Source organism: Abramis brama, assembly GCF_963993115.1.
Source record: "Abramis brama genome assembly, chromosome: 2".
In the NCBI taxonomy this organism is placed as follows: Eukaryota; Metazoa; Chordata; class Actinopteri; order Cypriniformes; family Leuciscidae; genus Abramis; species Abramis brama.
In genome coordinates, this window is record NC_139964.1 from 54493986 (window position 1) to 54508247 (window position 14262).

Here is a 14262-nt window from a genome sequence, read left to right on the forward strand (position 1 = left end):
ATAAACATCTTGTTCAAGTATTTATGTATTCATAGGTAGTGTTATGATACATATTTTGATTACCTTTGCAGGTATTTGTAATTACCATTGTTGGTATGTATCTAATGTGTATTTCGTATTTTGATTACTATTTGGAGGTATTTGCGATTACCATTGTTGGTATGATTATATAATATATATAATTTTTTTTTCATGTAAACATGTTTAAATAATGATTGAAATGACTTTATGGAAAAAAATCTATTTATTTTTGCCAAATATATTTTGCATTAAATTGATCTAAACTGAGTAAAACTGTCCCTTATTTTTACTACGATATATTTTGTTCATTCTTATAATGCAAAATTGAATTTTCAGAATCTTATCTCTAGTTATTATTATTCTTCTTCTTCTTCTTCTTCCGCCAATGGAAGTCTATGGCAGCCCTATGAACCATACATAGGAAAATGATGAAATTTGGCACACTTGTAGTGATGGTAATGAAAAGTAATTGTAGCAATTTTTGAGTCTCTAGGACCAACTCTATAGCGCCACCAGCAGTTCAAAAATCCAACATTGAAATGGTTATAACTTTTGAACCCTTTGATCTAGAAAAATGAAACTTAGTACACCTGATTTATCTCATCATGCTGATCAGAACCAATATCTTACATCAAGACTCCGCCCATTACAGTAGTGGCCATTTTGAAAAGTACAGTATGCAGTTTTTTTGCTACTCCTCCTTCAAAATTGGTCTAATTTTGTCCAAACATGTACTCAAATGATCTTCGGACTGAGCCGCATAAAAGTACTGTCCCCGATTTTTTTGCTATATTGGAAAAAAAAAAGTTATGATGTCGCAAACTTAACGAGGTCGACCCAAAATTGGTTCAGAAGCTATAGCTCGGCCAAACTTTGATCAATCGAAACGAAAATTGGTACACTTCATCGGAAGCATGATCTGAGGTTCCATGCCAAAGTTGGGAACAGCGCCACCTACGGGTCATGAGATATGGAAAATGCATATTTTGGCCAATAACTTATGAACAGTTTGTCAGAAAATTATAAACTTGGTGTCTATCGATTCCTTGGGTCATGACAAATCCGTGGATATCGATTTTGCCATGATGGGATGTACCACGTGTCCGCCATTTTGAATGATGTCATAATTTGCAATATCTTTTAAACTATTTGAAATTTCTTCACCAAATTTGGTATGGATCATCATTAGCATGGCCCGAAGGTACCTGAGAAATTTGATCACAGCGCCACCTAGTGTTCCAGAGATATCATTGTTTTTTGAAAAAACGCTTATAACTTTTGCTAACATTGCTTGAAATTTGATTTCTTTATGTCAATATATTCCTTGGCTTATGCCGATTTCAACGATATCTCATATGTTATTTATCAACAATGTGACTGGCCGCCATATTGGAGTGAATGTAAAACAGTTTTTTCGCTACTCCTCCTTCAAAATTGGTCTAATTTTGTCCAAACATGTACTCAAATGATCTTCGGACTGAGCCGCATAAAAGTACTGTCCCCGATTTTTTTGCTATACTGGAAAAAAAAAGTTATGATGTCGCAAACTTAATGAGGTCAACCCATAATTGGTTCAGAGGCTGTAACTTGTGAACAGTTTGTCACAAAATCATAAAATTGGTGTCTATCGATTCCTTGCGTCATGTCGAATCTGAGGATATCTATTTTGCCAGCATTGGATGTACCACATCATAAGCTATATTAGCATTAAGTTAGCTTAGCATGCTAATCTCGTTAACATGATTTTGTGTGCTCATTCACACACTGAAGCCTCTCCTCTGCAGCTTTGTAAAACATGTCCTCTGGGTGGCGCAAGTGGTTCAACCATGCGTCATGAATCCCGAACCATTGTGGTCGTGGGTTCGAGACCAGTGTGGGGCGACTTTGAAATTGTGTATAAAATAATAATTTAAATTCCTTCCGGCTCTGCACTGCTGTTGGTGCTTAAATGCTAGCTGTGCTGCTGTAATTGATGTGCTTACTGTGCTTGATGTACATTAAATTTCTGATGTTTTGCTCTTCTGGCTCCGCATTGCGCTACAGCGGCTGTTGCTTGCTCTGCCTTGCAGGGCTTGGCCCCGTATTGCTGCTTGCAGCTATATTTATTATTATTATTATTCTTCTTCCTCCTCTTGAAGTCTATGGCAGCCCTATGAACCATACATAGGAAAATGATGAAATTTGGCACACTTGTAGTGATGGTAATGAAAAGTAATTGTAGCAATTTTTGAGTCTCTAGGTCCAACTCTATAGCGCCACCAGCAGTTCAAAAATTCAACATTGAAATGGTTATAACTTTTGAACCCTTTGATCTAGAAAAATGAAACTTAGTACACCTGATTCATCTCATCATGCTGATTAGAACCAATATCTTACATTAAGACTCCGCCCATTACAGTAGTGGCCATTTTGAAAAGTACAGTATGCAGTTTTTTTGCTACTCCTCCTTCAAAATTGGTCTAATTTTGTCCAAACATGTACTCAAATGATCTTCGGACTGAGCCGCATAAAAGTACTGTCCCCGATTTTTTTTATTCTTCTCTGATCAAAAGTTATGACGTCGCAAACTTAACGAGGTCGACCCAAAATTGGTTCAGAAGCTATAGCTCGGCCAAACTTTGATCAATCGAAACGAAAATTGGTACACTTCATCGGAAGCATGATCTGAGGTTCCATGCCAAAGTTGGGAACAGCGCCACCTACGGGTCATGAGATATGGAAAATGCATATTTTGGCCAATAACTTATGAACAGTTTGTCAGAAAATTATAAACTTGGTGTCTATCGATTCCTTGGGTCATGACAAATCCGTGGATATCGATTTTGCCATAATGGGATGTACCACGTGTCCGCCATTTTGAATGATGTCATAATTTGCAATATCTTTTAAACTATTTGAAATTTCTTCACCAAATTTGGTATGGATCATCATTAGCATGGCCCGAAGGTACATGAGAAGTTTGATCACAGCGCCACCTAGTGTTCCAGAGATATCATTGTTTTTTGAAAAAACACTTATAACTTTTGCCAACATTGCTTGAAATTTGATTTCTTTATGTCAATATATTCCTTGGCTTATGCCGATTTCAACGATATCTCATATGTTATTTTTCAACAATGTGACTGGCCGCCATATTGGAGCGAATGTAAAACAGTTTTTTCGCTACTCCTCCTTCAAAATTGGTCTAATTTTGTCCAAATATGTACTCAAATGATCTTCGGACTGAGCCGCATAAAAGTACTGTCCCCGATTTTTTTGCTCTACTGGAAAAAAAAAGTTATGATGTCGCAAACTTAATGAGGTCAACCCATAATTGGTTCAGAGGCTGTAACTTGTGAACAGTTTGTCACAAAATCATAAAATTGGTGTCTATCGATTCCTTGCGTCATGTCGAATCTGAGGATATCTATTTTGCCAGCATTGGATGTACCACATCATAAGCTATATTAGCATTAAGTTAGCTTAGCATGCTAATCTCGTTAACATGATTTTGTGTGCTCATTCACACACTGAAGCCTCTCCTCTGCAGCTTTGTAAAACATGTCCTCTGGGTGGCGCAAGTGGTTCAACCATGCGTCATGAATCCCGAACCATTGTGGTCGTGGGTTCGAGACCAGTGTGGGGCGACTTTGAAATTGTGTATAAAATAATAATTTAAATTCCTTCCGGCTCTGCACTGCTGTTGGTGCTTAAATGCTAGCTGTGCTGCTGTAATTGATGTGCTTACTGTGCTTGATGTACATTAAATTTCTGATGTTTTGCTCTTCTGGCTCCGCATTGCGCTACAGCGGCTGTTGCTTGCTCTGCCTTGCAGGGCTTGGCCCCGTATTGCTGCTTGCAGCTATTTAGGGGCCAAGCCCCGAAGGGGCTATGGCACCTATTGTATCTGTTAGTTTTCTTATTAGGGGCCAAGCCCCGAAGGGGCTATGGCACCTATTGTATCTGTTAGTTTTCTTATTATTATTATTATTATTATTATTATTCTTCTTCCTCCTCTTGAAGTCTATGGCAGCCCTATGAACCATACATAGGAAAATGATGAAATTTGGCACACTTGTAGTGATGGTAATGAAAAGTAATTGTAGCAATTTTTGAGTCTCTAGGTCCAACTCTATAGCGCCACCAGCAGTTCAAAAATTCAACATTGAAATGGTTATAACTTTTGAACCCTTTGATCTAGAAAAATGAAACTTAGTACACCTGATTCATCTCATCATGCTGATTAGAACCAATATCTTACATTAAGACTCCGCCCATTACAGTAGTGGCCATTTTGAAAAGTACAGTATGCAGTTTTTTTGCTACTCCTCCTTCAAAATTGGTCTAATTTTGTCCAAACATGTACTCAAATGATCTTCGGACTGAGCCGCATAAAAGTACTGTCCCCGATTTTTTTTATTCTTCTCTGATCAAAAGTTATGACGTCGCAAACTTAACGAGGTCGACCCAAAATTGGTTCAGAAGCTATAGCTCGGCCAAACTTTGATCAATCGAAACGAAAATTGGTACACTTCATCGGAAGCATGATCTGAGGTTCCATGCCAAAGTTGGGAACAGCGCCACCTACGGGTCATGAGATATGGAAAATGCATATTTTGGCCAATAACTTATGAACAGTTTGTCAGAAAATTATAAACTTGGTGTCTATCGATTCCTTGGGTCATGACAAATCCGTGGATATCGATTTTGCCATAATGGGATGTACCACGTGTCCGCCATTTTGAATGATGTCATAATTTGCAATATCTTTTAAACTATTTGAAATTTCTTCACCAAATTTGGTATGGATCATCATTAGCATGGCCCGAAGGTACATGAGAAGTTTGATCACAGCGCCACCTAGTGTTCCAGAGATATCATTGTTTTTTGAAAAAACACTTATAACTTTTGCCAACATTGCTTGAAATTTGATTTCTTTATGTCAATATATTCCTTGGCTTATGCCGATTTCAACGATATCTCATATGTTATTTTTCAACAATGTGACTGGCCGCCATATTGGAGCGAATGTAAAACAGTTTTTTCGCTACTCCTCCTTCAAAATTGGTCTAATTTTGTCCAAATATGTACTCAAATGATCTTCGGACTGAGCCGCATAAAAGTACTGTCCCCGATTTTTTTGCTCTACTGGAAAAAAAAAGTTATGATGTCGCAAACTTAATGAGGTCAACCCATAATTGGTTCAGAGGCTGTAACTTGTGAACAGTTTGTCACAAAATCATAAAATTGGTGTCTATCGATTCCTTGCGTCATGTCGAATCTGAGGATATCTATTTTGCCAGCATTGGATGTACCACATCATAAGCTATATTAGCATTAAGTTAGCTTAGCATGCTAATCTCGTTAACATGATTTTGTGTGCTCATTCACACACTGAAGCCTCTCCTCTGCAGCTTTGTAAAACATGTCCTCTGGGTGGCGCAAGTGGTTCAACCATGCGTCATGAATCCCGAACCATTGTGGTCGTGGGTTCGAGACCAGTGTGGGGCGACTTTGAAATTGTGTATAAAATAATAATTTAAATTCCTTCCGGCTCTGCACTGCTGTTGGTGCTTAAATGCTAGCTGTGCTGCTGTAATTGATGTGCTTACTGTGCTTGATGTACATTAAATTTCTGATGTTTTGCTCTTCTGGCTCCGCATTGCGCTACAGCGGCTGTTGCTTGCTCTGCCTTGCAGGGCTTGGCCCCGTATTGCTGCTTGCAGCTATATTTAGGGGCCAAGCCCCGAAGGGGCTATGGCACCTATTGTATCTGTTAGTTTTCTTATTATTATTAGGGGCCAAGCCCCGAAGGGGCTATGGCACCTATTGTATCTGTTAGTTTTCTTATTATTATTAGGGGCCAAGCCCCGAAGGGGCTATGGCACCTATTGTATCTGTTAGTTTTCTTATTATTATTAGGGGCCAAGCCCCGAAGGGGCTATGGCACCTATTGTATCTGTTAGTTTTCTTATTATTATTAGGGGCCAAGCCCCGAAGGGGCTATGGCACCTATTGTATCTGTTAGTTTTCTTATTAGGGGCCAAGCCCCGAAGGGGCTATGGCACCTATTGTATCTGTTAGTTTTCTTATTATTATTAGGGGCCAAGCCCCGAAGGGGCTATGGCACCTATTGTATCTGTTAGTTTTCTTATTATTATTATTATTATTATTCTTCTTCCTCCTCTTGAAGTCTATGGCAGCCCTATGAACCATACATAGGAAAATGATGAAATTTGGCACACTTGTAGTGATGGTAATGAAAAGTAATTGTAGCAATTTTTGAGTCTCTAGGTCCAACTCTATAGCGCCACCAGCAGTTCAAAAATTCAACATTGAAATGGTTATAACTTTTGAACCCTTTGATCTAGAAAAATGAAACTTAGTACACCTGATTCATCTCATCATGCTGATTAGAACCAATATCTTACATTAAGACTCCGCCCATTACAGTAGTGGCCATTTTGAAAAGTACAGTATGCAGTTTTTTTGCTACTCCTCCTTCAAAATTGGTCTAATTTTGTCCAAACATGTACTCAAATGATCTTCGGACTGAGCCGCATAAAAGTACTGTCCCCGATTTTTTTTATTCTTCTCTGATCAAAAGTTATGACGTCGCAAACTTAACGAGGTCGACCCAAAATTGGTTCAGAAGCTATAGCTCGGCCAAACTTTGATCAATCGAAACGAAAATTGGTACACTTCATCGGAAGCATGATCTGAGGTTCCATGCCAAAGTTGGGAACAGCGCCACCTACGGGTCATGAGATATGGAAAATGCATATTTTGGCCAATAACTTATGAACAGTTTGTCAGAAAATTATAAACTTGGTGTCTATCGATTCCTTGGGTCATGACAAATCCGTGGATATCGATTTTGCCATGATGGGATGTACCACGTGTCCGCCATTTTGAATGATGTCATAATTTGCAATATCTTTTAAACTATTTGAAATTTCTTCACCAAATTTGGTATGGATCATCATTAGCATGGCCCGAAGGTACCTGAGAAATTTGATCACAGCGCCACCTAGTGTTCCAGAGATATCATTGTTTTTTGAAAAAACGCTTATAACTTTTGCTAACATTGCTTGAAATTTGATTTCTTTATGTCAATATATTCCTTGGCTTATGCCGATTTCAACGATATCTCATATGTTATTTATCAACAATGTGACTGGCCGCCATATTGGAGTGAATGTAAAACAGTTTTTTCGCTACTCCTCCTTCAAAATTGGTCTAATTTTGTCCAAACATGTACTCAAATGATCTTCGGACTGAGCCGCATAAAAGTACTGTCCCCGATTTTTTTGCTATACTGGAAAAAAAAAGTTATGATGTCGCAAACTTAATGAGGTCAACCCATAATTGGTTCAGAGGCTGTAACTTGTGAACAGTTTGTCACAAAATCATAAAATTGGTGTCTATCGATTCCTTGCGTCATGTCGAATCTGAGGATATCTATTTTGCCAGCATTGGATGTACCACATCATAAGCTATATTAGCATTAAGTTAGCTTAGCATGCTAATCTCGTTAACATGATTTTGTGTGCTCATTCACACACTGAAGCCTCTCCTCTGCAGCTTTGTAAAACATGTCCTCTGGGTGGCGCAAGTGGTTCAACCATGCGTCATGAATCCCGAACCATTGTGGTCGTGGGTTCGAGACCAGTGTGGGGCGACTTTGAAATTGTGTATAAAATAATAATTTAAATTCCTTCCGGCTCTGCACTGCTGTTGGTGCTTAAATGCTAGCTGTGCTGCTGTAATTGATGTGCTTACTGTGCTTGATGTACATTAAATTTCTGATGTTTTGCTCTTCTGGCTCCGCATTGCGCTACAGCGGCTGTTGCTTGCTCTGCCTTGCAGGGCTTGGCCCCGTATTGCTGCTTGCAGCTATATTAGCAATTGTTATTGTCAGAATAACAATTTTCTTCTTCTTCCGCCAATGGAAGTCTATGGCAGCCCTATGAACCGTACATAGGAAAATGATGAAATTTCGCACACTTGTAGTGATGCTAATGAAAAGTAATTGTAGCAATTTTTGAGTGTCTAGGACCAACGCTATAGCGCCACCAGCAGTTCAAAAATTCAACATTGAAATGGTTATAACTTTTGAACCCTTTGATCTAGAAAAATGAAACTTAGTACACCTGATTCATCTCATCATGCTGATCAGAACCAATATCTTACATTAAGACTCCACCCATTACAGTAGAGGCAATTTCGAAAAGTACAGTATTCAGTTTTTTCGCTACTCCTCCTTCAAAATTGGTCTAATTTTGTCCAAACATATGCTCAAATGATCTTTGAACTGAGCCGGACAGAAATGACTAAACAGAATTTTTTGCTATTCTGGAAAAAAAAAAGTTATGATGTCGCAAAGTTAACGAGGTCGACCCAAAATTGGTTCAGAGGCTGTATCTCAGCCAAAAATTCATCAATCGAAACGAAAATTGGTACAGTTCATCAGAAGCATGACCTGAGGTTCCATGCCAAAGTTGGAAACAGCGCCACCTACGGGTAATGAGATATGAAAAATTGCTATTTTGGCCAATAACCTTTGAACAGTTTGTCAGAAAATCATGAATGTGGTATCTATGGATTCCTTGCATCATGCCGAATCCGTGGATACCGAATTATCCAAGATCGGATGAACCACATGTCCGCCATTTTTAATTTTGTCATAATTTGCAATAATTTTTAAACTATTTGATATATCTTCGCAAAATTTAGTATGGATGATCGACACAATGCCCTGAAGGTACATGAGAAGACTGAACACAGCGCCACCTAGTGTTCCAGAGATATTAGCTCTTTTGCAAAAACACTTATAACTTTTGAAAACATTGTTCAAATTTTGATTTATTTACATCATTATGTTCCTTGGCTTATGCTGATTCCGTTGGTATCTCATTTGTCATTTTCCAACAATGTGCCTATCCGCCATATTGGAACAAATGAAAAACAGTTTTTTCGCTACTCCTCCTTCAAATCTTGCTCAATTTTGTCCAATATTTGATCAGTTGTTCTTTGGACTGTGCCGCACAGAAATGACTGAACAGATTTTTGATATTTGCTACCGTTCCCGAGATATTCATCTCTGAAGTTGACCTAGCCTGTGTTTGTTGCCTTATGCTAGTTAGCTTAGCATAATAATTGGTTAGCATGCAAACCAGATGCCATTCTTTCTAATGTTCAGCTTCAGCTATCAGGTTAATCATAAGCTACATTAGCATTAAGCTAGCTTAGCATGCTAATCTGGTTAACATGCTTTTTGTCCTTAATCTTACTCTGAAGCCTCTCCTCTGCCGGTTTTGTCCTCTGAGTGGCGCAAGTTGCTAAACCACATGTCATGATTCCCGAACCATTCCGGTCGTGGGTTCGAGTCCTGTGTGGAACAACATAAAAATTTTGTATAAAGTTGTCATTTCAATTCCTTCCGGCTTTGCACTGCTTTTGGTGCTTAAATGCTTGCTGCGCTGCTGTGCTTGATGTACATTTACATGTATATTCAATTTCTGCTCTTTTTGTTCTTCTGGCTCCGCACTGCTGTTGGTGCTTAAATATATGCTGCGCTGCAGTGCTTACAGTACTTGTTGTGCTTCATGTACATGATGTGCTGGCTGTGCTTGCTGTGCGCCATACTTGTTCTGCTTGCGGTGCGTTTAAGGGCTTGGCCCCTGTATTGCTGCTTGCAGCTATATTTATTATTATTATTCTTCTTCCTCCTCTTGAAGTCTATGGCAGCCCTATGAACCATACATAGGAAAATGATGAAATTTGGCACACTTGTAGTGATGGTAATGAAAAGTAATTGTAGCAATTTTTGAGTCTCTAGGTCCAACTCTATAGCGCCACCAGCAGTTCAAAAATTCAACATTGAAATGGTTATAACTTTTGAACCCTTTGATCTAGAAAAATGAAACTTAGTACACCTGATTCATCTCATCATGCTGATTAGAACCAATATCTTACATTAAGACTCCGCCCATTACAGTAGTGGCCATTTTGAAAAGTACAGTATGCAGTTTTTTTGCTACTCCTCCTTCAAAATTGGTCTAATTTTGTCCAAACATGTACTCAAATGATCTTCGGACTGAGCCGCATAAAAGTACTGTCCCCGATTTTTTTTATTCTTCTCTGATCAAAAGTTATGACGTCGCAAACTTAACGAGGTCGACCCAAAATTGGTTCAGAAGCTATAGCTCGGCCAAACTTTGATCAATCGAAACGAAAATTGGTACACTTCATCGGAAGCATGATCTGAGGTTCCATGCCAAAGTTGGGAACAGCGCCACCTACGGGTCATGAGATATGGAAAATGCATATTTTGGCCAATAACTTATGAACAGTTTGTCAGAAAATTATAAACTTGGTGTCTATCGATTCCTTGGGTCATGACAAATCCGTGGATATCGATTTTGCCATAATGGGATGTACCACGTGTCCGCCATTTTGAATGATGTCATAATTTGCAATATCTTTTAAACTATTTGAAATTTCTTCACCAAATTTGGTATGGATCATCATTAGCATGGCCCGAAGGTACATGAGAAGTTTGATCACAGCGCCACCTAGTGTTCCAGAGATATCATTGTTTTTTGAAAAAACACTTATAACTTTTGCCAACATTGCTTGAAATTTGATTTCTTTATGTCAATATATTCCTTGGCTTATGCCGATTTCAACGATATCTCATATGTTATTTTTCAACAATGTGACTGGCCGCCATATTGGAGCGAATGTAAAACAGTTTTTTCGCTACTCCTCCTTCAAAATTGGTCTAATTTTGTCCAAATATGTACTCAAATGATCTTCGGACTGAGCCGCATAAAAGTACTGTCCCCGATTTTTTTGCTCTACTGGAAAAAAAAAGTTATGATGTCGCAAACTTAATGAGGTCAACCCATAATTGGTTCAGAGGCTGTAACTTGTGAACAGTTTGTCACAAAATCATAAAATTGGTGTCTATCGATTCCTTGCGTCATGTCGAATCTGAGGATATCTATTTTGCCAGCATTGGATGTACCACATCATAAGCTATATTAGCATTAAGTTAGCTTAGCATGCTAATCTCGTTAACATGATTTTGTGTGCTCATTCACACACTGAAGCCTCTCCTCTGCAGCTTTGTAAAACATGTCCTCTGGGTGGCGCAAGTGGTTCAACCATGCGTCATGAATCCCGAACCATTGTGGTCGTGGGTTCGAGACCAGTGTGGGGCGACTTTGAAATTGTGTATAAAATAATAATTTAAATTCCTTCCGGCTCTGCACTGCTGTTGGTGCTTAAATGCTAGCTGTGCTGCTGTAATTGATGTGCTTACTGTGCTTGATGTACATTAAATTTCTGATGTTTTGCTCTTCTGGCTCCGCATTGCGCTACAGCGGCTGTTGCTTGCTCTGCCTTGCAGGGCTTGGCCCCGTATTGCTGCTTGCAGCTATTTAGGGGCCAAGCCCCGAAGGGGCTATGGCACCTATTGTATCTGTTAGTTTTCTTATTAGGGGCCAAGCCCCGAAGGGGCTATGGCACCTATTGTATCTGTTAGTTTTCTTATTATTATTAGGGGCCAAGCCCCGAAGGGGCTATGGCACCTATTGTATCTGTTAGTTTTCTTATTATTATTAGGGGCCAAGCCCCGAAGGGGCTATGGCACCTATTGTATCTGTTAGTTTTCTTATTATTAGGGGCCAAGCCCCGAAGGGGCTATGGCACCTATTGTATCTGTTAGTTTTCTTATTATTATTAGGGGCCAAGCCCCGAAGGGGCTATGGCACCTATTGTATCTGTTAGTTTTCTTATTAGGGGCCAAGCCCCGAAGGGGCTATGGCACCTATTGTATCTGTTAGTTTTCTTATTATTATTAGGGGCCAAGCCCCGAAGGGGCTATGGCACCTATTGTATCTGTTAGTTTTCTTATTATTAGGGGCCAAGCCCCGAAGGGGCTATGGCACCTATTGTATCTGTTAGTTTTCTTATTATTATTAGGGGCCAAGCCCCGAAGGGGCTATGGCACCTATTGTATCTGTTAGTTTTCTTATTATTATTAGGGGCCAAGCCCCGAAGGGGCTATGGCACCTATTGTATCTGTTAGTTTTCTTATTATTAGGGGCCAAGCCCCGAAGGGGCTATGGCACCTATTGTATCTGTTAGTTTTCTTATTATTATTATTATTATTATTCTTCTTCCTCCTCTTGAAGTCTATGGCAGCCCTATGAACCATACATAGGAAAATGATGAAATTTGGCACACTTGTAGTGATGGTAATGAAAAGTAATTGTAGCAATTTTTGAGTCTCTAGGTCCAACTCTATAGCGCCACCAGCAGTTCAAAAATTCAACATTGAAATGGTTATAACTTTTGAACCCTTTGATCTAGAAAAATGAAACTTAGTACACCTGATTCATCTCATCATGCTGATTAGAACCAATATCTTACATTAAGACTCCGCCCATTACAGTAGTGGCCATTTTGAAAAGTACAGTATGCAGTTTTTTTGCTACTCCTCCTTCAAAATTGGTCTAATTTTGTCCAAACATGTACTCAAATGATCTTCGGACTGAGCCGCATAAAAGTACTGTCCCCGATTTTTTTTATTCTTCTCTGATCAAAAGTTATGACGTCGCAAACTTAACGAGGTCGACCCAAAATTGGTTCAGAAGCTATAGCTCGGCCAAACTTTGATCAATCGAAACGAAAATTGGTACACTTCATCGGAAGCATGATCTGAGGTTCCATGCCAAAGTTGGGAACAGCGCCACCTACGGGTCATGAGATATGGAAAATGCATATTTTGGCCAATAACTTATGAACAGTTTGTCAGAAAATTATAAACTTGGTGTCTATCGATTCCTTGGGTCATGACAAATCCGTGGATATCGATTTTGCCATGATGGGATGTACCACGTGTCCGCCATTTTGAATGATGTCATAATTTGCAATATCTTTTAAACTATTTGAAATTTCTTCACCAAATTTGGTATGGATCATCATTAGCATGGCCCGAAGGTACCTGAGAAATTTGATCACAGCGCCACCTAGTGTTCCAGAGATATCATTGTTTTTTGAAAAAACGCTTATAACTTTTGCTAACATTGCTTGAAATTTGATTTCTTTATGTCAATATATTCCTTGGCTTATGCCGATTTCAACGATATCTCATATGTTATTTATCAACAATGTGACTGGCCGCCATATTGGAGTGAATGTAAAACAGTTTTTTCGCTACTCCTCCTTCAAAATTGGTCTAATTTTGTCCAAACATGTACTCAAATGATCTTCGGACTGAGCCGCATAAAAGTACTGTCCCCGATTTTTTTGCTATACTGGAAAAAAAAAGTTATGATGTCGCAAACTTAATGAGGTCAACCCATAATTGGTTCAGAGGCTGTAACTTGTGAACAGTTTGTCACAAAATCATAAAATTGGTGTCTATCGATTCCTTGCGTCATGTCGAATCTGAGGATATCTATTTTGCCAGCATTGGATGTACCACATCATAAGCTATATTAGCATTAAGTTAGCTTAGCATGCTAATCTCGTTAACATGATTTTGTGTGCTCATTCACACACTGAAGCCTCTCCTCTGCAGCTTTGTAAAACATGTCCTCTGGGTGGCGCAAGTGGTTCAACCATGCGTCATGAATCCCGAACCATTGTGGTCGTGGGTTCGAGACCAGTGTGGGGCGACTTTGAAATTGTGTATAAAATAATAATTTAAATTCCTTCCGGCTCTGCACTGCTGTTGGTGCTTAAATGCTAGCTGTGCTGCTGTAATTGATGTGCTTACTGTGCTTGATGTACATTAAATTTCTGATGTTTTGCTCTTCTGGCTCCGCATTGCGCTACAGCGGCTGTTGCTTGCTCTGCCTTGCAGGGCTTGGCCCCGTATTGCTGCTTGCAGCTATATTAGCAATTGTTATTGTCAGAATAACAATTTTCTTCTTCTTCCGCCAATGGAAGTCTATGGCAGCCCTATGAACCGTACATAGGAAAATGATGAAATTTCGCACACTTGTAGTGATGCTAATGAAAAGTAATTGTAGCAATTTTTGAGTGTCTAGGACCAACGCTATAGCGCCACCAGCAGTTCAAAAATTCAACATCGAAATGGTTATAACTTTTGAACCCTTTGATCTAGAAAAATGAAACTTAGTACACCTGATTCATCTCATCATGCTGATCAGAACCAATATCTTACATTAAGACTCCACCCATTACAGTAGAGGCAATTTCGAAAAGTACAGTATTCAGTTTTTT

General features: G+C 39.1%; 1 protein-coding gene across 1 annotated transcript in view; it reads left to right on the forward strand.

Annotated features, from left to right (window-relative positions):
- Window positions 1-14262, forward strand: part of mtnr1aa (melatonin receptor 1A a) — a 104374-nt gene that overhangs the window by 70255 nt on the left and 19857 nt on the right. The gene's annotated exons all lie outside the window — the stretch shown is intronic.